Source organism: Furipterus horrens, unplaced genomic scaffold (assembly GCF_987537825.1).
Source record: "Furipterus horrens unplaced genomic scaffold, mFurHor1.1.pri manual_scaffold_8, whole genome shotgun sequence".
In the NCBI taxonomy this organism is placed as follows: Eukaryota; Metazoa; Chordata; class Mammalia; order Chiroptera; family Furipteridae; genus Furipterus; species Furipterus horrens.
The window spans coordinates 11,097,403-11,122,767 of NW_028327178.1; the positions used below are offsets into that span (position 1 = coordinate 11,097,403).

At 46.3% G+C, this 25,365-nt stretch overlaps 1 protein-coding gene and 1 long non-coding RNA gene across 4 annotated transcripts in view; one reads left to right on the plus strand and one right to left on the minus strand.

The window, feature by feature from the left end:
• NEDD4L (NEDD4 like E3 ubiquitin protein ligase) overlaps positions 1-25,365 on the minus strand; it is a 307,610-nt gene that overhangs the window by 177,668 nt on the left and 104,577 nt on the right. The gene's annotated exons all lie outside the window — the stretch shown is intronic.
• LOC150002518 (uncharacterized) lies at positions 10,824-12,728 on the plus strand. Its single transcript, XR_016512620.1, has 3 exons — positions 10,824-10,930; positions 11,281-11,507; positions 12,436-12,728. It is a non-coding gene; the product is annotated as an uncharacterized LOC150002518 (long non-coding RNA).

The window sequence follows — 25,365 nt, forward strand, 5'->3', positions numbered from 1 at the left end:
AGCATAAAGAATGAAAATGATGCTTCTCGAGACATCCTAAGCCCAAGAAAAATGCAAATATTAGATGAAACACCATCAAGAGTCAGTTTTTCAACAGACTGACCTTGACCTACAGCCACAGTCCCCACGACCTTAGAGAACTCACACTTGTCAAAGACACAATGAGTTGTGGTATGAAGAACAACGACAATCTGGAAGGCTGCTTTGGATGCTAAGCCTGGGTGGCATTTAAATCAGGTCAACAAATAGCTTCTTGGGCAGCTGAAACCTATCAAATACTTCTACGGGTGCCGCAGGACCCAAAGGTGGATACTCCATTGTCCCCTTAGTTTAATGGGATTAAGGAGTTGAGAAGTAAGTGCAGAAAAAATTAACCTTGAAGGTTTCAAAGTGCAAGACAAGATGACAACAAAAGGTGTTGAAAGTGAGCGCTTGGTTAACTGGAAAGTGACTTCATCGAGCAGGCAAAAACTGCCCGAAGGACTCAAACAAGGAAGCAGCCCCATCAGAATGATGAGAAAAGGAACAGTTAACCTCTCCGGGCTAGAGTTTGTCTCAGAAAAGAAGATATTAGACTACATTGACTGAGATTGCCTCCTGGGTCTAAAACTCCCCAAGTCCCTCCTATCCGTCTCAGAAGACACGGTGAAGGCAGCAGCAGCGAGCGACACCCCTATCCTCCTATCCTGTCCCCGGCCCTAGAGAGTCCTCTGAGGTGATGTGACCACAGTCAGGGCTCCCTACCAGCTACCAAAGAGGTTTCCACCACAAACGGAGAGCTTTTCCTGCCTGATGATGAAAAGAAATCCTCCATCAAAGCCAATGACACTAGCAAAATAGCCAACAACTTTCTACGAAATCAATTCTGTTAAAATAAGAGAACTTGCCAATCATTTAAACTTGAAAAACATATCTTTTACCACCTTAATACTATGCTATGTAATTCACACACTCCACTGATTTGTTAATTCAACCAGGTCCCATTGAGCAATTTAGGAAAACACACACACAACTTTTACTTTTAATAAGCTACCCAGAGAATTCAGATCTTCCGTGACATTTCTAAATTTTGTGCATTCCTTAAAGCAAGGTTTCTCAGCCTTGGCAGTACTGATAATCTGACTGGACATTTGTCTGTGGATGAGGGCCGTCCTGTGCACTTCATAAGGCTGAGCAGCATCCCTGGCCTGTCCCCACTAAAGGACAGTCAAAAATGTCCCCTGATGTTGCCAAATGTCCCCCAGGAGGGAGAAGGCAATATTGGGAGGAGTGAAGCAATTCATGAATAAATACATACAATTTCGATAGCAATGTAAGATTTCAATGTGGATTAAATGACTTGTAAAAAAATCTTTTATTTGACTCTATAAACCAGTATTTGTTTCAGAAAATATACTCACTACAGATGACCTGAAAAGCCAAATTATGGTTTTTCCCCTCTACAGTTAGGAGTTAGTGCTATTTAAAGCAATAAGTAAAGATAATGTATAGATCTGATAATTCCCTAGCAGCAAGGAATTGGGGTTAGAAATCATTCTTAATCTTTTCCATTCCAGGACTCTAAAATAAACATCAGATTCTACACCGGGTAGCCAAGCCAACCAAGCATAAGGCAGGAGTTGGTCTGGGAAAGAGGCCAAAGTGGACAAGCCGTGACCACTGGGTGCCACCCAACCCACCCACATTCTGCCTCAGAGGACCACGGGCGCAGCGCCCAAGGATCCCTTTGCCACCAGCAACAAAAACAGACCCCATTCCCTGAAAGAAAAAAAAGGCCAAAGAAAGAGGAAAGATGTAATGGAAGTCTGTACCTTATAAATGCTTTAGGCAAATGTCCCTGGGTTTCTTTCATGTCACTCTGCTTAAATTAGGGGTTGGCGGAATAGAATATGAGGGGGGGGGGGACCCAAAAAACCAAAATTATCTTCTGGAGGGTGGGCCCTTGTAGTGCAGGTCTCCCCCACTAGGTGAGGGTTGTAGGAACCCATCTGTATCAGCGCACCAGCGGCATTTCTGTGAGAGGCTGCGTTCGGCTTCAGTGAATTTTTTTTGAAGACTCTTTCGGTGCGTTTGCCCATTTCGTGATGGGTGATTTATGCGTGCACCAGCCCACAACGTGCTGAGTGTTCAGCAGTTTTTGACCAAAAATGGCATGACCCCTATGTCCCACCCTCCCTATTCACCCAATCTCACCCCAAGTGACATTTTTTGATTTCCCTGGATGAAAAAAGTCCTCAAAGGGAAACACTTTACTGATGTGGAAGACGTGAAGCAAAAAATGGCACAAGCACTAAAAGACATCTAAATCAATGAGTTCAAAAAGTGTTTTTGAGCAGTGGGAAAAACGTCTCGATAGGGGTATGGCATCAAATGGAGAGGACTTTGAAGATGACTGAAGTTTAAACATGTACAAATAAATAAGTAATTTCCAGGTTTTTGGGTCTCTCCTCGTCCTTCAATGACCAACAGTGAAACAGGAGGAGTAATTCTTAAGGGAAATCACCCACCTGGGAGCCTTCCATCATTCAGGATACTCTGCAGCTAATGCCCGCTGCTCAGTAGCTGTGGTTCCACCTCATTGGTTCTCACCAAGCCCCACCCCCACCCTGACCCCCACTCCCCCATACAGACACACACACACACACACACAGAACTGGCTGTGCCCAGTTCCTACAGGTGGGCAGATGGCTGGCAAAAAGCAAGTCACACCAGAGGGCCATAGAGTTCAACCTGCCTGGCACCAACCAAGCTAAATGTTAATCAGGGCACACAATCATGTACATTAAAGATCATTAACCAGGCACTCAGGCCCCTTGGCAAGGGATGGGAGTTCACAGGCTAAAAAAGGGCACTGAGATGAAGTAGCAGCCTCTTGTTTCCAAACTCAGTCTAGGTCGTTCTAGAAGAAGGGCACCGCAATGGGACAGAGGGAGCCGGGCCAAACAGGGGCGTCTTGGAGGGGTGGGGGGACTTCTTTTCTTCCCCAGTGGCTCACCACCCAGAGTTGCAGCTAATTCTCTAGGGTTTGTTTTCTGTTCTTCCTTATTTATGAGGTATCACTGTCCCCTCACATGCAAACGAGCTTACAGGTAAGGAATTCTAAACAGGTAAGGTCTGCAGAGTTTGCGTCTCTAATTTCCCATTTGTCAGTGGGAACAGCCTCATTGAAGGCGATGGTGTGGGCTCCACAATTTCAAGTCACCCTCAGAGGGATGGCCTTTCCCTACTCAGTCAGCTGCTCTGCTGTTTCTCCCACATCTGGGGACCCAGGACCACGTAACACTCAAGCACAACAAGATGTCACCATCAGGCAAGCAGGGTCAGAAGGGTGATTTCACTCATGACAAAGAGCTACGGTTTTGCAGATTTTTGACAAGTGTTCTTTCTGACATGGCTTCGAGTTGCTGCACCAGCTTGGGCTTCCTCCCCCACACAGCCCTCCTCCAGGACTCAGTCAGCAGGAACCTCTCCGTCACGCCTTGTCTAGGGCTGTGTGACAGACGCCCCCAGCCAGAGCAGGCATGGCCCTGGGTTTCCACTCCAGTATTACATAATTCAAGTCTCCTCCAATTACATATTTTTCAGAAAGCATTATTTGTGGTGGAGGTAAAAAAAAAAAAAAAAGAAAGAAAAAGAAAAAAGAAGTAGAGTCACATAAGTCCTGCTAGTGAGATTAACCTCAAATAGACAAAAGACTCCTGGAATTAATTTCTAGGTGTATTTTTAATGATCTTTAATGTGAGTATTCTTTAACTTGGAGTCAAGGAAATATTAAACGCCAGCGTTGTCTCCTCTTAAAGGGAATACAAGTTTATGTCTGGATGCTGAGCAATGTGGGGAAAAGACAACAAATAATAAATCTAATTATCAGGCACTTCTTTTATCATTTTTAAAAGTTCATAACTGAATATCCATGTAAAAGCAAGCCACGTGGTCTGTGTGAATACAAGTGGGAGCTGAAGTGAAGAGTCATGTGACTCATCCTCAAACATTTCCTATAAAGGTTATAAAACCAATGAGGAAGGTACCTGGATCCCAGGAGGCAAAGCTAAATCAATAAAGAGGCACACCTGTCCCATGACAGCCTGATGGCATTAGCTATGCTTTAAATTAAACTTAACACACCATGAAGTCTAAAAAGTAAAATAAAACAAAAGATCTGTCCCTCATTTCACCTGGAGGTAAAATTTCTGAACTCTGCGTGACAGATCCATTCCGTGTGTCTATTTTTGACATTTCAGGAACACAGTGATGACAAATGCGGTCACTTATTCACAAAAGGGAAGCAGGGTACCAGACAGCAGTATCTGTATAACAATTTTTCAGTGCACTTAAACAAAAAAGGTTCCAAAGAAGATAACAGAGGTCTAACACATCATTTAAATTTTTCACTATATATATTGTTACTTTTGAAGCATGCAAAACATGTTTAATAGATATGAAAAAAGAAAAGAAGAAGAAAGAGGGAGGGAGAGAGGGAGGGAAGAAGGGAGGGAGGGAAGGAAAGGAGGAAGGAAGGGAGGGAGGAAGGAAAGAAGGTAGGAGGGAAGAAAGGAAGGGAGGAAGGAAGGAAAGAGGGAAGGAGCAAGAAAGGAAGGAAGGGAGGGAGGAAGGAAGGAAGGAAGGAAGGAAGGAAGGAAGGAAGGAAGGAAGGAAGGAAGGAAGGAAGGAAGGGAGGAAGGGAAGGAGGGAGAAAGGTTGATTTCCCCAAATTCTGGCACATTTAAAGCTAATGAATCCACTATAAGAGAACATTCTCATGATGTTAACCAAGGAAAACAAAGTCCTCTGTGGCACTTACCAGATTTCAGGCGGAAGACCTCATTTTAAAGGGGAGAGAGACAGAGAGAGCGAGGCTGGTCTAGATGCAGATGGTGGTCTGTTTCCCCTAACAACAGAGTGAGGAAAAACGCTGTCTCTGCCAGGCCCCCTGTCGACAGGTGATTCACGGGAGGTGCCGAGCTCCTGAAGGCTCAGAGGGGAGGGCTCTGCCGCAGCTACCGCCCAGGTAGGGCCACGCTGAGAGCCAGCCGCCCCCAAGGAGCAGAAGCCTGTCTGAGCTGGAAGCTGCTGCTGCTGCTGCCGCCGCCTCGCTCAAATCAGGAGCAAATTCAAATGTGGGGTAGAGGACAGGAAGCAGCTCATCAAAGGCAGCAGAGCCAATGACTAAAAAACAATTCAAATAATGACCCTTCAACACCGTCCCCGCAGCAAAACATCGTGAAAGCTGACAGTCGGCTTACAGTGAGAAGTGTGCATACCTGGCTGAGGTGACCCTGGAACCTTTGGAGCCCCAGGGCATACAGAATGTCCCTTTCAGAATATTAACAGTGCTTTTTGGTAAATGTTCATGCCAATGTTGAGAGGAAGGACATTCAAGGACACGAAGACCCTCCTCCCCACAAGATACTACTGTTTAAACAGTAACTGGTCTATTGTCCTCATAGACAGGGTATGAGCGTATATTTTCATCAGGTGGGTTCAGCTTTGGATTCCATCTCCGACACCCTACTAGCTGGCCCTGGCTCACCTCCTTATCTGTAGAAATGGAGGCCTGAGACCTCCTCCATGGCCGGTCTTAAGGAATCAATGAGATCCCAGGCGGGGTCCCTTCCTCATCCTCACCCGCCCGCCCGCCTGCAGAAGACTGTGGCTCTGGAAGCACTGCCCGAAAACCACCTCGTGCCCCCTTGGCACCCTGCCTCCACTGCGGAATGGGTCCTATGCACAGCCAACAGCAAAAGATGTCTCTTCTCCTCTCTATTTTAATGAGTATCTCCAACAGATTATGGAGGCCAATCTAAAGGTCATTTTGACAGACAGCAGGCAAAGCCAGATCACATGACCCCTCTGCCCAAAGCCTTCCAGACAGCACGTCGCAGCCCAAGTTAGAGGAGGGTTTTTTGCCCCCAATTCCTGTAATTTCCCACCTCAAGGCCAAGATCATGCCCACTTTTAAGTGTTAAAAAAAAAAAAAAAAAAAAGAATGGGCTCTTACTTGAGCCAGGTCTTTTTCTTTAATGTCTTTTAAAAGGCAATTATTTCTTAAAATATGCCCTGGCTGGTTTAGCTCAGTGGATTGAGCGTCGGCCTGCGAGCTAAGTGTCGCTGGTTCGATCTTCCAGTCAGGGTACATCAGAGAAGGAAAACTCTGACTCCAAAAAACCTCCGCTGCCTTGCGGCATACCTCTTCAGGGGAAAGGCTAAGGGAGTAAACCCCGACAGAAAATCCGGAGCCGGAGTCCCTAAGGCGGTTTGACGTTGTAGTCAACACCGGCAACTCCTGCGGCGCACCTGAAGCCAAGCTGTATTGACTCCGTCTTTCCCTTGGATCCTTCAGCTGCGAAGAGAGGGGGGGTCTGCTGCATGGGCAACAGCAGACCCTCCATATTACCCTGCCCAGGCTCTGTAGCTTCAGCGTCATCGCAAGATGTCGATTCAACACGGGAGGAGACAGATACTACCATGTCACTCCCGAGTCGGACTGCACAGCCATTCTCGGCAGTGCAGATAGACTCTTAAGAAGCTACACCATCGTCTCTCGAGACGGACGGCTGCCGACGACGATTTCTTAAAATGGGGTTCACATGTTACTTATAAGACCACTCTTTGATTCGAATGACAATGGCATTGAGTATTTGGTCAAGCCTGTGCTTCCAGAATGTTGACAGGCAGGGAGGCCCAACCCCCACCCCGCCCCGAGTTCCCAGGGCCAAGAAGCCGCCATCGCCATCTGGTGGTAATTCCTGCATATTGCAGCCATGAACTCCACACCATCTTCAACCCGTTCTCCTCCAAGAGGCATTACATTAACTTTTGGACAGCGAATTTGGCTGTTCAAGGACAACCTTTGGGCTTCCCCACCAGAGCTTCTTTCCAACCGGCCTTCTTTCCCACAGACTTTTGATCAGGCCACTAAATACAAGAAGGAAGATAAAAGTTTTGTTCTTTGCCCCATCCAACATCCGGTGATTTGGCTACAAAGAATAAAATTCCCAAAACAGACAGAGAAAAGAGAAGCAAAGAGCCAAGGTGTTCCCAGGCTGTAACAGCCAAGAGCCAATTTCAGTGGAAAATATGAGGCTGGCATCTCTACCAGCTGAAGACCCAGAACCTAGAGTGAGCCAGACCCGGGAGGGAGCATGAGCGTTGTTCTGTGCAGCTGGAGGACAGAACCAGGTGCCAGGCAAACCGCTGCCCATCAGGTGACCTTGGAAGAAATGTTTCTAACCACTTTACTTCCCAGAAGACTCCCTCAATCCCTGGTCAATACCTTTAGGTCCAGGAGGCTCTCAAAGTCAGGTAACAACCTTAGGAAAAATTTGCCAGCGGAACGGAGAGCCACGGAGAATGAAGAAGTGGAAAATTCGTCTTTACGTGGCATCACGAGGATGTGCTGTAAAATGATGCTAGCGGTGCACCCTGGGGTGAAGACGATGCCTGCGGGTTTTCTAGGCAGCTGGAAAAGGCCTGGGTTACACAAGAGGGTAGGAATTTTCAGGACCGTACACTATGTAAAATGCCCTGCCTTTCTAGCCACATTATTTGAAACAACTATAACATTAAGTACTTGGTCGACAGTTTGATTTTACACTAGATTAATGCAGAAGGTAAACTTTAGTACATGCTGTCTTCCAGTCAAAAGTACACTCTCATATATGAAATAGAGAGAGCAAAGAAATAGCTCCTATATCGAAGACCTTACATTGAGAAATACGGACCACACAGGACCCCCTGCCCCACTCCCCTCCACCACCACCACATACACACACTGGCCTCGCTCTCTTCTTAGCCACTTTATTTTTAAAAACCTCTGTAATAACCACAAGCACACCCTCAAGGCCATGGAGGCTGGTGGCCTGTATTGGAATGTGACATGTCCAACCTGAATACCAATTCTTTAAAACAATCCGAAATTCAGTAAGCAGGCACAATGGCAAACACTCTATACATTAAAGGATGCTTTGTCTTTCTCTTTTTTAACATCTGGAAATCTATGGCCCCTTTCAAGGTCAGACTGAGCTCAGATTAGCAACTGATGATAAACTCCTGGAGGCCAAAAAAGCCTAGGGTCTCTAGCGCCCAGCATCTCTGAGCATCACTAGACAGTTGCTGAACTCCACTAAAGGACAGACACTAGTACGTGGGGGCTGCATCCCCACAGCCAACCCAGCAGAAAGTGCTGCTTCTTGTGTTCCGAGAGGAAACAGAAGGACCTGCAAGGCAACCCTGTAAAAGCATTCAAGTAAGCAGTCAACTGGCAGAGGGCTAATGAGTCACTAAACTGGGTAAGCCAGGCATCGGGAGACCGGCTGACACCATTAACTACCTCCATTGCTTCATATAAAGCAACTTAACACCTTAACCTTCCTGAAATCAGCAAGTGTCTCACAGGAAAGCCATGCAGGAGCTTGCCCGCTGCTCTCTCTTCTTGTTATCAAATCAGTGGTGCACCATACACGCAGGGAGTAGCGTTGGTAACCAGGCATCATTTGTGACCTTGAACCGCTCGTTTAATCTACCAGTCTCAGAAAGCGCAGCTCCTCTCCTGCAGTTTCACGATTCTGGCTCGAAAACCAAGTCAGTAGCTGCCTCATTCTCAAGTATTTCCCCAGCTCCTTCCACGTGCCAAGTACCATGATGGCACTGGGGTTTTGGAGATGGACTGGCTGGTCAGGGCCTGCCAAGCACTGCCCCCGAGTCTTATTGATCTGAGGTCTTTAACAGTTGTCATCTGTGCACACAATTTCACACTCTGGGTATAGACCAGGGTCTGGCTTAATGTCATTTGTTCTTTAAGGAGTCTATCTCACCAATAAAAATTGAAGCTGCTACAGAGTAAGGCAAATGTCTTGCCTAGGAATTTACCAATTACCCTGGAGCCAGGCTCCTGCCAGCCTCAACCCAGGAAACTTAGCTGCAAAACCTAAAAAAAAAAAAACAAAAACAAACAGGAATAGCTTCTGAATTCTGAAATACAGCCACTATTCCCAGGCCCTTGGGCTCAGAGCGTCGTCAACGCTAACACCACTAAGAACCAGCCTCACTATTTAGCTTCCCAGGACAAAAATGAAGCTTCTAACCTTCAGTAGAGTGTCATCAAAGCACTGCTGCGACTGCTATAAAAAGCCAGCACACCAGGAAAGAAAAAAAGAATACTATTCACTGGTACAGATGGCAGTTAAAGATCTCAGCCATTAAAATTATCAACAGTCCATTTGACAATCAGTTTGTCATTTTAAGCTCTTTTTATCATTGCTTTAATTCTCTTAAAGGCATAAGGAAATGGATTTAAACAATGGGGTTCGAAGGTCAACTGCAGTTTAAATCACAGGTTCTTAAAGAAGCAATTACTTTCTAAAACTGAAATAAATTTTTCCAGTGTCTATGAAAGCAAGATAGATTCTTTGTAGGAAATTATACAATACACACAGTTAGGCAAAGGAAAAAAGTAAATACCCATGAATCCCCCTCTTTGAGATAACACTATTAGTACATTAATGTATTCATACCCTTTCAGATATTTTTCATTATTTCTGTATAAGTATGTTTCTTATAAAAAGATGGGATCAAATTCTAAAACCAATTTGTGACCTGTTTATAAAATGTTTCCATGTCATTAAAAATATATCGACGACTCATTTTTAATGGCGTCATACCATTCCATTTCAGAGGTATACCACAATGAAAGTAATTGAAGTTGTCGTAACCCTTTCATTGGCATAAACACTTCTTCGTCCTATAGCTAACTCTTTGGCTGTATCAGGCTACACTAATGCATTCTTCACTCTTTCCTTAGGATGAGTTCCTTTGTAGTATGTTAGCTAGATCTCCAGGAGCGCTGTTTTTCTTCCTATGTGTTTGATAACATTAAAGGACAGACTTAATGAAGAAAATGTAGATACTACTAAATGCAAAAATAGCTGATAATCCTACTACCCTGATAAGGTGTTAATGCTTCATTGTGCAGCCCTTCCAATTTTTTCCCTGTCTATGTATAGTCTTTCTTCCCATCCCCACTCCCCGATAAGGTTTTTAAATTTTTCATTTTGCCTAAAGAAACATTTGGCTTGGTTCTACTGGAGTTTCAACTTGGGGGGGCAGGGGGAAGTCCCTAGAAAATATTCAGCTTACCTACTTTAAATTTAATAACATGAATCCCAAAACTTAATACAAAATAAAAATTACATGAGTTCTCTTATGTGGCAAAGATAGGAGGACCGTGGGAAATGGTGGAAAAGAAGTAGATGATCAAAAAACTGCCCCCCTCTCACTGCTTCCGGGTGCTGGGACCCACCTGGAATTACCACTGCCTTGAAAGTCACACAGTTGCCACTAGTTACAACTGATGGGTCGTGTGAAGGAAGAAAAGAGCTAAAGCCTCTGGCCAAAGAGGGGCTGGACTGATGCCTGAGGCCAAGGCCTTAAACCTGTTCTATATAATTGGTTATGGAATGGTGGCAGGAGCTTCAGATGCGCTTGTCCTGAAGTTGGGCAGCCGATGGGAGCGCCCAAAGCTTAAACCCTTTCTAGTTGAACAGGTTACGCCCAGGGCAGACCGAGAGTTACAGGACATACTAACTAGTTTTCATTCTAACTCAGGGTTCACTGTTGTGAAGTACATGTCTTCCCGCAGTCAGATTAGTGCCAGTGCTCTGGTATAAAGGTCATAGCTGTGGTTTTGGACAGAAGGAGGGCAGGGACGTACCCCGGAGCAGTCCAGAGCTGAGGGGCTGGAGCCAGAGGGTGCCGAACTTTTAAAGACAAAAGATCCCCTTGCCTCCCAAACAGCAGGCTTGGTTAGTGGATAGAGAGAGTGACAGCAACAATCTAGCGTGGGCTTTATAGAAAGTCTAAAAATAGGCACTGCAGGCAGAACGGTTTCTTTCCACAGCCATTTTGAAGACTCCCAGGAGGCGGCAGGTGCTGTGTAAGTATCAGAGGATAATGGGAGGGTTTCCTTGGCTTTGGCACCCTGGACAGGTGAAAGAAAAGGCTTTGTTCACAACCCTGCTGCTGCCTGACAAAGGGGCCTGGAAGGAAGGTCAGGGCGCGGCTTCCATGCAGGAGAGGGGGGCTGAGAAATGACTCCCCACTTCCGTCTTGCTGCATAGACCAACTGCAAGAATACTAAGCTGTTGAGCCTATTTTCATCAGCAAGACAACAAACGAATGAACCCACTTGCAAGACCAAGCAAGGCAGACTGCTCGTGGAAAGAGACCCTCTTGTCCACAGGACAGGCCGAATGACGCATTTACTTAAGTCCCATTATTCAAAAGCAGATGGAGGCCAGGAGGCTTACGCAGGGTCCTGTCCAGAGAGTGACATCATTTGGAAGGTCAAGAGCAGAGACTGTGGGACCCGAGCAACACAGCGCTGGAGAAGGTTCTGGGGGTTAAATTCTATGTGTCCCATGACCCCTGGAATGCTGACTCGTCCACAGTCAGGAGGCCCGAGTCCTCCTCCTGCCTCCACCTGCAACTCCGGGCGAATGAACGGGTCTCCAGTGAGTCCTGGTGAAACGGAGGGTCCTTGAGACTTCGTTTAAATTTAGTTGTAAATCCTAGTTCTAGAGACCTAGCCTTTCCCCAGGAAATCAGCAGCCCCCTGGGGAAAAGCTAGTGTATGTGTGTGTGTGTGGGGGGGGGGGGGGGGTAGCCAGGTATGTGTGTGTGTGTGTAGAGTAGCCGGGTGTGTGTGTGTATACGTGTGTGTGTGTGTGTGGTGGAGTAGCCAGGACCTGAGTGTGTGTGTGTGTAGAGTAGCCAGGTGTGTGTGTGTGTGTGTGTTGGAGTAGCCAGGACCTGAGTGTGTGTGTGTGTAGAGTAGCTGGGTGTGTGTGTGTATACGTGTGTGTGTGTGTGTGTGTGTTGGAGTAGCCAGGACCTGAGTGTGTGTGTGTGTAGAGTAGCTGGATGTGTGTGTGTATACGTGTGTGTGTGTGTGTGGTGGAGTAGCCAGGACCTGAGTGTGTGTGTGTGTAGAGTAGCTGGGTGTGTGTGTGTATACGTGTGTGTGTGTGTGTGTTGGAGTAGCCAGGACCTGAGTGTGTGTGTGTATAGAGTAGCTGGGTGTGTGTGTGTATACGTGTGTGTGTGTGTGTGGTGGAGTAGCCAGGACCTGAGTGTGTGTGTGTGTAGAGTAGCTGGGTGTGTGTGTGTATACGTGTGTGTGTGTGTGTGTGTGTGTGTGTGTGTGTGGTGGAGTAGCCAGGACCTGAGTGTGTGTGTGTATAGAGTAGCTGGGTGTGTGTGTGTATACGTGTGTGTGTGTGTGTGTGGTGGAGTAGCCAGGACCTGAGTGTGTGTGTGTGTAGAGTAGCTGGGTGTGTGTGTGTACGTGTGTGTGTGTATGTGGTGGAGTAGCCAGGACCTGACTATTGGTCCCACAGTCCGGGCCTCTGGCAAGCTACACATAACATCTTGCTTCAGCAGCTCCCGACCCCTAAGGTGCACTGACCCCCTGGCTACTTTCCCATGACACCAAATAGAAGGATTCCGGGAAGGACCTCTGAGCTGTCCTCAAGACTGGAAGGAATGATTCACCACCTTACCTCACCTCTGACCAATCAGCTCCCAGCATGACCCGAACGCCTAACCCACAGTGTCCCGTGACTTTGCCCTACATAAACATCTGTAACCTCCATGCCACTGGGAAGTTCAGGCTTTGAGCATGAGCTTCCTGTCCCCCCTGGATGGCACCGTCCATAATAAAACTGCCACTCTTTCTCCACTGCAGCTCTCGGTGCTGGGTGCTTGGCCCCGGCAGCACCCAGTGGATGTAACACTGGCACCCAAGTTCCCCATGGGAGCCCTTCCAATGCACAGCCGGGCTCAAGAATCGGTGGCTCTGGGGTCCCTTTTCACTCTCAAGTTCAATGCATATATTTTAACTTCTGTCTTTCCCCAGGAGACTAGTAAAGACCCGTCTGATGAGGCAGAAAATAATGTGTCCCCTGGGTTAGCCTGCACATGAGACACGGGTCCTCGGGGCCTTGCTCGGCTGGACACTTGCCCTCTGTGAGTCTCTGCCCCACACTCTTTACATTCTGGACACTATCTCTTTTGTTCATGTCCAAGCTCCCTTTTTTATCCCTTAAAATGCATGTTAAGTCCCTACAATGAATTGTCTCTGGATTAAAATGTGCACGAGAGATAAAACAGGCCTCGCACATGGACCCAATTCTTTAGACAGAAGCAACTGGGCTGCCCTAAGGTAGCAGCCCATCCACAGTCTCTCAGCCCTGAACTCAAACCAAGGACAATGGGACACATTGGCGCGGAGGGGGTCTGGCCTTTAATGTTATCTTCATATCCGCTTTCAGATTGTAAGTTCCATCTGATTCTTTTTCACAAGAAAAAAAACGGAGCATGCCATCATCTTTGAATATTACTAACACATATTTCCATTTCCAGTGTCAGGTTATTTGATTTTCATAATTAATATTAAAATGTACTTAAGAGAACACAAAAATCTCAGTAATACATAGAAAGGAAAACAACTTTTCCTCCATTTGTCTGCTACAGAAAATATGATGTAAATACAAAAATATTACATTTATATGTAATGAAGTTTATTGAACTTAAACCCTAATCATGTCAGTTTTTTAAAATTTAAATTCTCTCTTTATATTTCTTTTGATTTATAAGAACCCGAAAAAAGGCTTTTTTTCCTTCCTTTCTAATCCTTCTTCCCCAGCCCTCATTGCGTGCACCTATCTGCTGACTCTTTGCATGTTTCTTCAGGGTTCCTGTCCCCCAGCCCCAAACCCCCAATCTGGTTGAGCAACTCTCCCAGGAATGAGTGCAGAAGAGGACAAGTCATCCAACGTTCCTCTGGGTTCCCCACATTCATCTAGAGCCACCTCATTTGAAGCTGACATGACCAACAAAAACCACAAGACACAGGGAATCATATTCTTTCTAGAACCCTCAAGGCACTGGGCACTATGCCCAGTCCTTCCCACGTAGGGGTCCTTCCCACTGTCCGCTGCCAAAATTCTTTCCAAGCACCTATTACTTACTTCAGAGAATTGTCTCCTGCAAGAAGATAGGCCTGGCCCTGTGAACGAGAACCCCAGCCAGAAAGCAGAGCACCAGGGAGCTGAGCCCTTGACCTTGCCAAGGTCACCCGTAAACTTCAGTGCTCACTGGTGGTGTGGACCAGTGGTTCCCAGCTCCAGCTGCTTGGGTCTCACCACCTGGGGGCTGTAAATGCAGATGCCCCAGACCCTCAAGGGGTTGGAGGCAGAGTCCCTGCAAACACACCTGGCTCCGACTCCAGCTCTGCCACTTAACTGCTGTGGCTTCAGGTAAGAGCCCCAGACCCTTTACAGTAATGTCTACTTCCTAAGACTGATGTGATGATTATGACTTAATTACAATGCATACAATTACAATGTCTCAAAATACAGGTGGGCTCTGCTGCCTCATCCGTAAGTGACAGGACAAGGGACAGAAACATGGACTGGGAACAGGAAGAGGACATGAAGACAGGGAGGGGGGCGTGGGAGCCAGAGGGCTGGAATTTTTTTTTTACATATAAATGAGTGATGACTCCACTATCGGCCAATGTATCAGACACTCCATCCCCCTGCTCCCAGGTCAGGGGTGACCCGATCAGAGGCAGGCCCAAACGCTTGCCTGAGCTACCCTCTGTGCCGCCACAAGGCGAGGCCAGGAGCTGCCGTCCAGAGGGAACCTGGCGGAGGACAAAACCAGCAGGAAACGCAGCAGAGGAGAATGAGCTGGTGCGCGAGGACTGAGGCCGAAGCCGAACGCGGGATGCGGGATGCAGGATGCGGCCATTCTAACGGACACGTCTGTTACTCCTGCTCCTTTCTGATGGCATCAGCCAGGGCACACGCCCACCCTTCCCTCGTGCCTGGGTACCTTGTGGATAAACGAGCAGAACTGGGGGGTGCTGGTTCTAAGTGCACAGGCCTGTGTCGTTTTGAAAAGTATTTCCAAGTTGCTAGAGGAGGTTGAACCTACCCATCCACAGCCCCCCGACAAGTTTCTTCACGCCCCTGTCAACACGCGGTGCTATTACAATGTGAGTGTTTGGCGATACAATCTTCGAAAATGGCATCTCAGTAGTTTTGATTGCTATTCCTCTTATCATAAGTGAGGCTATCTCAAGACATGTAATTGACACTGGTATCCCCTGTTGTCTGAACTATTTGTGCTCTCTGATCATTTTCTTCAGTTTGGTTATTGGTCTTCTTTATTGATTTGTAGGGGATCATTCATTACACAGTAGGGAAATTAGCGCTCTCTGCCATACAAACTGGCTGTATCCCTCCCCCCGTCCGCCCTTCCCTTAACTTGATGAGCATTTTTGCCACGCATACTTCTTTTACACATAACATCAATCTGATCATTCATAACTGCCCTCATTTCTTTGTTGTTGAGATAGGACTATAAACCTCTTTCTGAAAGAATACATTCTTAAGGCGTGTGACACTGTTAGTCTCCAAGTGTTTGTTGTGGAAAAGGTGCCATTCCGTGTGCAAGCTGGACCCAGCAACGCTGGCTAACTCCACGCTCCACGGCGGCAACTTACAGGGACTTGAGCCTTATTTGGGTCACAGACTTGTGTCGCCCCCCGCCCCGCCCCCTGCCCCCGTATCACTACTGAGGCCTCCATATCAGCCCCACGGCATCAGCAGGAGCTTGGGCCCCATGCTGAGCCGCGCACTTGCACTGCCCTCTAACCCAAGCACGGGTGCATTGAAAACAAGCCCCATCACTGAGGACCATCGTTAATTAGCTTCCCTGGTGCAAATTAAACTCCAGGTAAACCTGGCACGACCCTCTCTCCCTGGCAGGATGAGGTCCTATTTTGGGAGAAGGACTTAGAAAAAGAACACCTTGTCCCCCGCCCCCCCAAAACAAGACTCCATGAGAAACATTTCTGGAATACACCACGCTTTAGAGAAAGTTTAAAGGTTGACCCAGCCCTGGCTGGTGTGGCTCAGTGGATTGATCGCTGGCCTGCAAACCAAAGGGTCGCCGGTTCAATTCCCAGTCTGGGCACATGCCTGGGTTGCAGGCCAGGTCCCCAGCTGGGGGGCACACAAGAGGCAACCACACATTGATGTTTCTCTCCTGCTCTTTCTCTCTCCCTTCCCTTCTCTCTTAAAGTAAATAAAATCTTTAAAAATTAAAAATTAATAAAAGTTGACCCAGCAGCTCTTCTAGAGAACTTCTGTGAGCCACCACAAGGCCTCTGGGGTTTTCCCAGCAGCTCGTCCAGCTCAGGCTCCGCCTCCAAAGCAGGCGGCTGGTAGCAAAACCAAGAGCAGGCAAGCCCTGCGAGAAGGGCAGACCTGCATGTGACCTTGGACCCTTCCTCCCACAAGACGGGCCGTCATTCAGCTGCTCCTCAGAGAATGGGGACCCCACAGCCACACCTTCCACGACACGCCTACCCTCCTGAAAATCCCTCCTACCAACCCGGTCAACCCTAAAGGCGCAGAACACAAGCCCACTACTTCCGTTAGGCAGCTGTTCCTTCTTGTGTAACGATTTATTTTTTCTATAGATAAACTTGGAACTCTTTTGACATCCAACATTAAAATAAATAAAACAGACTGTAAAGAGGGAAGACAGAAGAAGTAAACATTTTCAAAAGAAATCTTTAGGTAAAAAGGTGTTTTTGCAAGCTGAGAGCGAGCCAAGTAGAACTTAGGTACATCCACGTGGATGCAACAATCTTAAAGGAGGCCCACAAGGGCAAGACGCGGTCTGCTGTGGGTAAGGGCCCGCGGGCACAGCATGGAGCTTCCAAGTGAGCAGTCAGCCACCTAAACAAGACGTTGCGGTAGGAGCACTCTGCACAGAGGGCAAGAGGCTGCGGCCCTCGGCGCAGGGGATGGTGGTCACCCCACCTAGAGAGCGCGCTGGCGGATGACAGTCTGAACTCCCGGCTGAGGATGCTGTAAGGCCCAACGTAAGTACACGCCTCTGGGCTAATGTCTGCCCCAAGGCAGGCCAACTCCGTACAGGCAACCCGCACCTGGAGGAGTATTACACCCAGTGGCCACCCAGGAAACCAGGAGTGAGGTTCCTCCAGCCAGGTCTCCCACAGCAGGGGTGCGGGTGGCTCCCTCTGCAGCTGGCCAAAGACTTAGGGATGAAGGGGGTGCAGAATTTAAGCAGGCAGGTGCGGACCCTGTCTAACGTCCCCTTCCTGCCCAGTGCCTTCCATAGTACATGGGACATTGCGGGGCTCAAAAATAATCTGAAAAATTGAGGTGCAAGCCACAAATGTCCAGCTGCAGCAATCACCTACTGTGGTCACTTCCGGACAAACTGGGAGGTCATTTTCAGGCCAAGTCCTGGCTGCTCTTCAACACAGCAGCTTCTGAGCATTCTCAAATGCTTCTTGACCACAGAAAAGGCTAAGCTAGAGATACCAATGATGACCTAGAAACATTTCCACAGCGACTGTGGAGTGATAAACAATAAGATGCTACCATGTAATTCTTACTCCCTGCCCCCCACTACACACACACACGCATGCACACACGCACACACACATTCACACGCAAAGAAAAGATCTAAGGACTATGCTCAGAGCATCTAGCTCAGGGTGGAAGGCCAAAGGGGGTTCTTCTGTCCTGCCTCATACATGGCTACTGATATTTCCACAATAAATGTGCACTATTTTCTACATCACTTAAATACATAAATTCAAAAGTAAACCAAAGACTCCCTACACCCGCCTTTCTGATCATCACACCCAAAAACTATTGCTGATGCACTGCCCATTAGCGCTACTGTGTTTCTTGACGAACAGAATTGATCCGTCTCTCCATTTCTCTTTCATATCTGTTATTACATCGACCCAGTTTTAGGCTCTGCATTCACTATTTATGACCTCATCAAGCACTGTGACATTACTGTGCCGTCCTCACTGTTACTAGAGACACTCTAGTACACTCTGCAGATAAAGCCTCCAAGTCCCCCCAAGTGCCCAAGGAGATGAAATAAAGCAGGAGGAAGGCAAGGTGGGGGGGGGGGGGGGGGGAGGAAGGCTTGAGGAAAAGGCGGGCGATGCCGGGACCCAGTGAGGAAACGGTCTCCTGGGATGCCCACAGTTAACACCCTCTACGCTGCTGACCCTGCAGGGCTCCTGTCACTTTGCTCATGCTCCGCACGCAGGAGGAGGGACAGGACCACGTGTTTAGAGAGCATGGGCTTCTCAGTGAGACGGTTTTAGGATCTGCCGTTCGTTGGTTCACCTGTTTGCTGTGGAGACTGGCTTTGCTCAGGGAGAGTTGTCTAGAGAGAATAAGTGAGACCCTGCATTTGTACGGTGTTGTAGCACTATCAGCGGCTGTCGCATGGACACAGGATCTCATAAGAACAGTCCGAACAGCCCTGAGAATATATCCCACTGTCTTCAGTTGGGGGAAAAAAAAAGAAAAAAGAAAAACCTATTTTATATCATCTCAAACTGACAGATACTTTTCTCCCTAATTTCTCTCCCTAGTGCCTCCCCAGTTTTTCTGTCCCTCTGAAAGCATTCATGGTTTTCCTCTTGTTTGGGGCTTTTGTCAGTATTTGCAAACATTAAAAAATGGCAAAGGGAGAGAAGGACATTACTGCAAAATGAGCTGATAGGTGGCCCACACGGTTTTTCTCCACGGGGGTTGGAACCACCCCCTGCTCTGTTTAAATAAGTCTCTTGACGTATTGATAATACACCCACTAACGCAGATAGCCCACACAGACTCATGACTCCTTCCCCTGCCCTGATAGAATTTTACCCAAAAGAACCTCAAGCATACCTGAGAGAAAGTAAGGCAACCTTGCCTTATAATTTTTTAAATTGTGGCTGCTAGTGTTCTCTGAGGGTCTCGATCCTCAATCTGAAAAGTAATACTGTCCACAGGCGTCATTACAAATTTAGCTACAGGGAAAAGATGACAGGAAAATTATTTAAAAACCTCCCTTGTCTTTCCTGGGTCTGTTTTTCATGTTGTGCCGGCTTCATTAACTTCTCTGGAGTACTAAGAACTCCCACAACCTCAGAGAGAACCATAGGCAAAGCATTTTTTTTCCCAATTCCAACGCCAAATACAAATATGTTTGAGACTATCCATACCTGTTTCCCAGAATTTGCATGGATATTAGGCAACTCTTTATAATATTTATTTTTCTATATTAAGAATATCAGTCTGGAAATTCCTTTCTTCAAGAAGATTTAGAGTGTTGAAGTTCTAATTCATAAAAATGTGACACTAGAAATGCATTATCACTCATTTTGCCTATGGGGCCACACTGCAATACACTGCTTTGCAAATAAAGAATTTCATTCCTTCCCAATATCAGTTAATTATTCCTTTGTAGTCCGTGGCATTTTATTTTGACGATTCTACAAGTTTAGACAATTATTGGGCAGAGAAAGGGAAAGAAAAAGAGGGAAATAACATTTATGCCATGTATTATCTACTTTATTTTTGTTTTTAAATTTATTTTATTTTTAAATTACACTTTTGGGGTGATATTGGTTAATAAGATCATATAGGTTTCAAATGTTCATTTCTATGATATATGATCTGTATATTGCACTGTGAGTTCACCACCCAAAGTCAAACCATCTTCCGTCACCATGTACTTGGCCCTCTTCACCCTTTGCTCCCCGCTGACCCCCTTCCCTCTGGTAACCACCACACTGCTGTCTGTGTCTATGAGTTTCACTTGTATAGCCCACATATGAGTGAAATCATATGGTTCTTAGCTTTTTCTGACTTATTTCACTTAGCATGATATTCTCAAGGTCCATCCATGTTGTCACAAATGGCAGTATTTCACCTTTTCTTATGGCTGAGCAGTAGTCCGTGGTTATATGGACCACATCTTCTTCATCCAGTCCTCTATCCAAGGACACCGTGGTTGTCTCCATGTCTTGGCCACTGTGAATAATGCCGAAATGAACATAGGGGTGCGTATATCTTTGCTAATAAATGTTTTCAAATTTGGGGGGTAGCTACCCAGAAGAGGAGTTGCTGAGTCATATGGTAACCCAATTCTTAATGATTTGAGGAAATGTCATCCTGTTTTCCGTAGTGGCTGGACCAGTCTACACTCCCACCAGCACTGAATGAGGGTTCCTTTTTCTCCACAAGCTCTCCAACACTTATCACTTGTCTTGTTGATAACAGCCATTCTAGCAGGTGTGAGGTGGTATCTCACTGTAGTTTTGGTTTGCATTTCCCTACTGGCCAATGAGGTTGGGCATCTGTTCATATGTCTGCTGGCCAGTTATATGTCTTCTTGGGAGAGGTGTCTGTTCAGGGCCTCTGCCCATTTTTTATTTGTTTGTTTCGTGTTGAGTTGTATGAGTTCTTTAGTATTGTCTACTTTAAAACCAAATCTGTAAAAAGTAGGAACTGCTTAAAGTAAAATCATTCTTTCCTCTGCATAAGTGTCACTATTTGAGAAGTTTTTTAAGTATCTGCAAAAACAAACAAAATGTGAATAAATTTTTTTAATTAAAAAATTTATTTTAAAAAGATCTCCAAAGGATTATTAGATTTGAAAAACATTTTTCCAGTCCAGAACAAAAACGCACCTGTTGATCTGACCACCAGAGGGAGCTATAACTCCCCCAAATACACCTCAGGGGAGCCCTTCAGGAGCCTTCTGGTTAGGGATGCTTCTCAGTTCCTCTCGGCCACTGAACTTAAATGAACAGAGGGGTTAAGGATGAGGCACTCCTTAAAGATGTTGTGGTAACTTTGAAGTAGGAAGGAGCTATAAATAATGTGATACATGTAGTAGAGAATTTTATATTATTAAAATTTATAACCTGCCTATTGTAAAGAATGAGGGTCATAAAAGTGCACAGAGAACAATAAAACAAACCATTATGAAGTGAGAGGGTACAAAAAATACGGGCATGTATAAATCAATGGTAGAGTACAAGAGCAGGGATAATAAATCCAGCCTAGGGGCAGGAAGGGCACAAGGGTCAAGGGCATTGTGTACACGCGAGGGGTGCGCGGAGTGGTGGCAGCCATGGATTTGGTGGCCCTGGGCTAATGTGAGATGACAGTGGGGTGTGAAGGTGAAGGTCTAGAAGAGGCAAATCCCAACACCGTGCATGAGCGACTGCAAACAGCTCTGACACCTGGGCCAGGTGGGCACAGAGGCAGGGACACTGGTGGGGGGCGGGGGGGGGGGGGTGATCTCACAAATGAAAACAAGTCAGGTGTGTAAAAGGGAAAATGGCAGTCGTTCCGGGGACCAGCAAAGTCCTGGAGAAGGATGAGTGCAGCCTCTGAGGGTAACGTAGGGCTGAGCTTGGGGGAAGTCAGACCCAAGAGATGCACGCGAGGCTCTTGTGTCAACGTTATGGAGCCAGGACCTTGACCCGTGGCAGGGAGTGCCGGCTGAATGGTGCTGGGTACAGTCTGTGTTTGAGAGACAGACTTCTGTATGTATGTGGTGGGCCAGGGAGAAGAGCGCAGATGTGAACACCGTTAAGCCCTCTACAGAGACCCTGGGCCCAGGCTGGGGGCTGGACGGAAGAGAGCCAAGGATGCCTCGAAAGATGGCAGGGCCACCAGCAGGACGGATCATTCCAGGGAAAGAACAGTTTCAAATACCTGGACATTCCAGACCAGGAAACTGTGGAAGAGCAAACAAATCTGCTTTCCAGGCCATGATGGTTGACTATGTACTTACTAACACAGAGAAAATGAACTCACACTATAGGGAGCCAGCAACCCCTTCGGCCAGAAAGGAATCTGCAAATCTCTCTTTTACTGTCCAGACTGTTGAGATAACATATAAAATCACCTGAATGGAATCAGAGCCACTGGTGGCGATGAACCCCTGAGAGTTTACAAGTCAGAAGAGGAGCAAGAAAACACAACGTACAACCAACACTATCATTTTATCAATAGCAAAAAGGAAAAAAAAAAACCTATAATAAGATTCACCCATTTTGATTTTTCAACCAGTCACCCCCAACCTTGAAATATGGTGTTTCTTTCAAACGCTTCCCTACCTCCCCACCATGAACAACTAATCTGGAACATCTAAGCATAGCCACGACTTGAACCAATAACCAGTTCGTCAGTAAGGAAGGACAAGAGCGTACCTACAACAACGAACGAGAGAAATGCCGATAGCCCCTGAAGCATGTCTGCCGCCCGTCCTCTCCATAAGTGAGGACGGTGAGCCAGCACACACCCATTCCGAGGCGGGGCATATTTTTCACCACTTGTGATATAATACAGCAGGAATGCCAGTGCTTTTAATAATTTACTGAGGAGTTACAGATTGCAGATTCCTTATTAAACATTACTTGCACTAAGGTCATAAGCCTAAGAAATAGTAGAGAGAGCAGGCAATATTTTAATTGTAGTATACCAATTTGAAGTATTGTTTGTATCTGCTTGTATGCCCATAAATTCAATTCTCCTTATCCATGTATTTATGCACAAAGTTGTGAGAATCCTCTTCTCTAAGACGGAAACATTTTACAGTTGTTTATTTGTTAGACTTTAAAATACACAGTGCACCTCTAAAAAGTGTTATATGCTATATTTTCATCACACTGCCCTTGAAGAGAAAAGAAAAAGAAAATAAAAAGCTACTATAATATCTAGGAAGCCATTCCCTCCCCACCTCCGAAGTCAATATTGGCTGAATTCTTGTTTGTCATTGACCAACCAGCAGCCCAATGAAATAGTTTCATCTGGAAATTATGACCAAATGATTAAATATGTATGTTGTAGAGAATCAATAGCTTATACTCTTGGGGGCGGGACACGATGGCCCATGGGCCATACACACTGTCCCAGCTACTGCACTACCTCAGAGACCATAGGTTCTGCGAACCTCAACTACTGACTCTCTGGCCCTTTACAGAACGAGTTTGCTGGTCCTGTTTAAATAAGTACCTGCACACTTAAGAAGCATTCTAATAACCATTTAAGAACCTGCCAGCTCAGTTAATCCTATTAGCATTCTTAAAAACCTCATTTTCCAGGTCCGCCCCTCAAATATAAACATTAAATAGAAATGATTTTAGGAGATCTGTGATAATTTTTCTTAGGAGATGAAATAATTCAGCAGATGAGATGGATATCTGATAAACAGAATATATGGGGGTTCTAGAGAGAGGTGCCCCTACTGGACTGTGGACTCTGCATTTTCCAGAATGCTACTTTCAGGTATGAGAACATCGTTGCCTTCAACAGGACATTTTTGTCGATGTCGATGCAGATGCAGAGGCAGAGGCAGCCTGGAGAGAATCATCCTCAAGACCTCTCCGAGGCCTGACCCCTGAGAGTGGGTGGGCGAGCCACCCTTGCCCTAAAGCACAGGGGAACTGTTGACAGACAGAGATCGGTATCCCCCTCACTCTCCTGGTGACGAGACATGAGCCGCAGTCCGCACATCTGAATGTCGGGCCTCTACGCAGTACCTACTGGTGGTGTCCAAAGGCTTGGTGGTTAGCTCAGTTCTTTTAAAATAAACATTTTCTTCACTGTCTTACACATTCAGAAATGTTTTCATTTCTGGCTCATCTCAAGTTGGCAACATTTCCTTCTTTAGACTCTTTCCTACCTCCCCCCAGAGAGGAAAAGCGTGAGACAAACACAGGCGGGTTGAAGACAAGGCAAGAGTAAAGATATTGGGGTGAGGGGTGGGGGACACACACAAAGACCTGTCATGGAGGAGTGAAGGACAAGAAGGAGTAAGAAGTGGCAGGCAGGTTTTGCAGGGTGGGGAGGCACAGGAAATGGCTTGGGGCCCAGGACACACCCATGTCAGGCAGGTGTCCCCAACTTCACCAATCCCCAGGTGTCTCAGGATTTCTGCCTCCATTGGTGACTGGAGGTGCAACGTCCCTGGATTAAATGACTGCCCACAGCTCTTCAGATGCTTTCTGATTTTCAGTTTTCTCAGGCCCCACTCTGACCAGATGACCCAAATGTATCAAGTATCTACAATGTGCAGGGCCATCCTCATCTTCCTAACGGGCATCGGATTCTTGGCCCTACAGACTCAGTGACCAGAACATCGTTCCAGACTGACAAAAACGAGGACGTGAAGTCCTACCATTTTCCTCTACTCTGTGTCAAACCATTTGGCAAACAGAGACTCCCTGAGGGATACCTACACATTCATGCATCAAAGTCCAGGCAAAGTAGGGGATCCTGACTGAGGGATTCTTGCTAACATGGCATCAGGGATGGTATATAAACATGGCCAGACATTGTGTGCCTCCTGAGCAGACAGCACCCCCACTCCTGCCCCCAATGCTTATACTGAATTTGATCAAGGCTTTAGATTCAACGCATAATACACAGGAAACCCAGGAGAAACAAGAGCGCAGTAGATGATACCGCAAGAAACAATCCAATGTTGTGAGACAACCAACAGACAATTCACTGTCGTTTAGTAAGGAGGGAGAGAACTGCTCTAGATTAACAGAATCTTAAGAGACCTAACAACTTAATGCAATACAAGATCTCAACTGAATTTGGATTTAAACAGCCCATTTATAAAAGGCAGTTAAGGGACAGTTGGGGGAACTCAGATAGTGGAGTAGGTAGTAGAGTCCATTAGGCAATTGTTCATTTAATGAAAACTGTATTCTGGTTATACAGGCATATGTTCTTGTTTTCTTAGAGACGCAGGTTGAAGTATTTAGTGGCTAAATGTAATACTGTCTGTAATTCATTTTTGAATACTTCAGGGAAAATAAAAAGGGTAGAGCAAATGTGGCAAAATGTTACCAACTTAAGTCTAGATGACAGGGACAGAGGTGAGCTGGTGCCACAGAGCCACCTGTACGTGGCTTCCGGTCTCCATGAGTCTCAGTCACTTACTACAGAAGCATTTCTTGCCACATCCCTCCAATGCTCTAGAGCCTGTGTGTGTTTTAAATTGCAAATCACCAGCTGCCAAAAGAAAAACTGATAGCAACCCAAACAGGTATAATTTGATGCTAATAACCCAACACACAAAATAAAGAAGCAACAGTGAAGTGCATGCTCTGAAACCTTCTGCAGGAAAGCATGACATTCTAGGTTCGTTTGTCTCAGCCAATGTCAACGAGCAGCTTCGTGGTCTCAAGTGCAGGCTACGTGACCAGAACTGAGGAAAACAGGGAGGGCAGACTGAAAACTTGTATTAAAGTGACTCTGCTCAGCTAACTGTTTTAACCTATGACAAAAGGCTAAATTCTTGAGATACAAGCATAACTGAGAAAGAATAAAGCTTAAAACTTGAAAAAACAGTCTAAGTTTACAAAAACTTTAAAATCTTACTTAGTAAAGTACCTCTATTCTAAATCTAACATTTGATGATACAATGCTAAGAACTTGGTCAGTT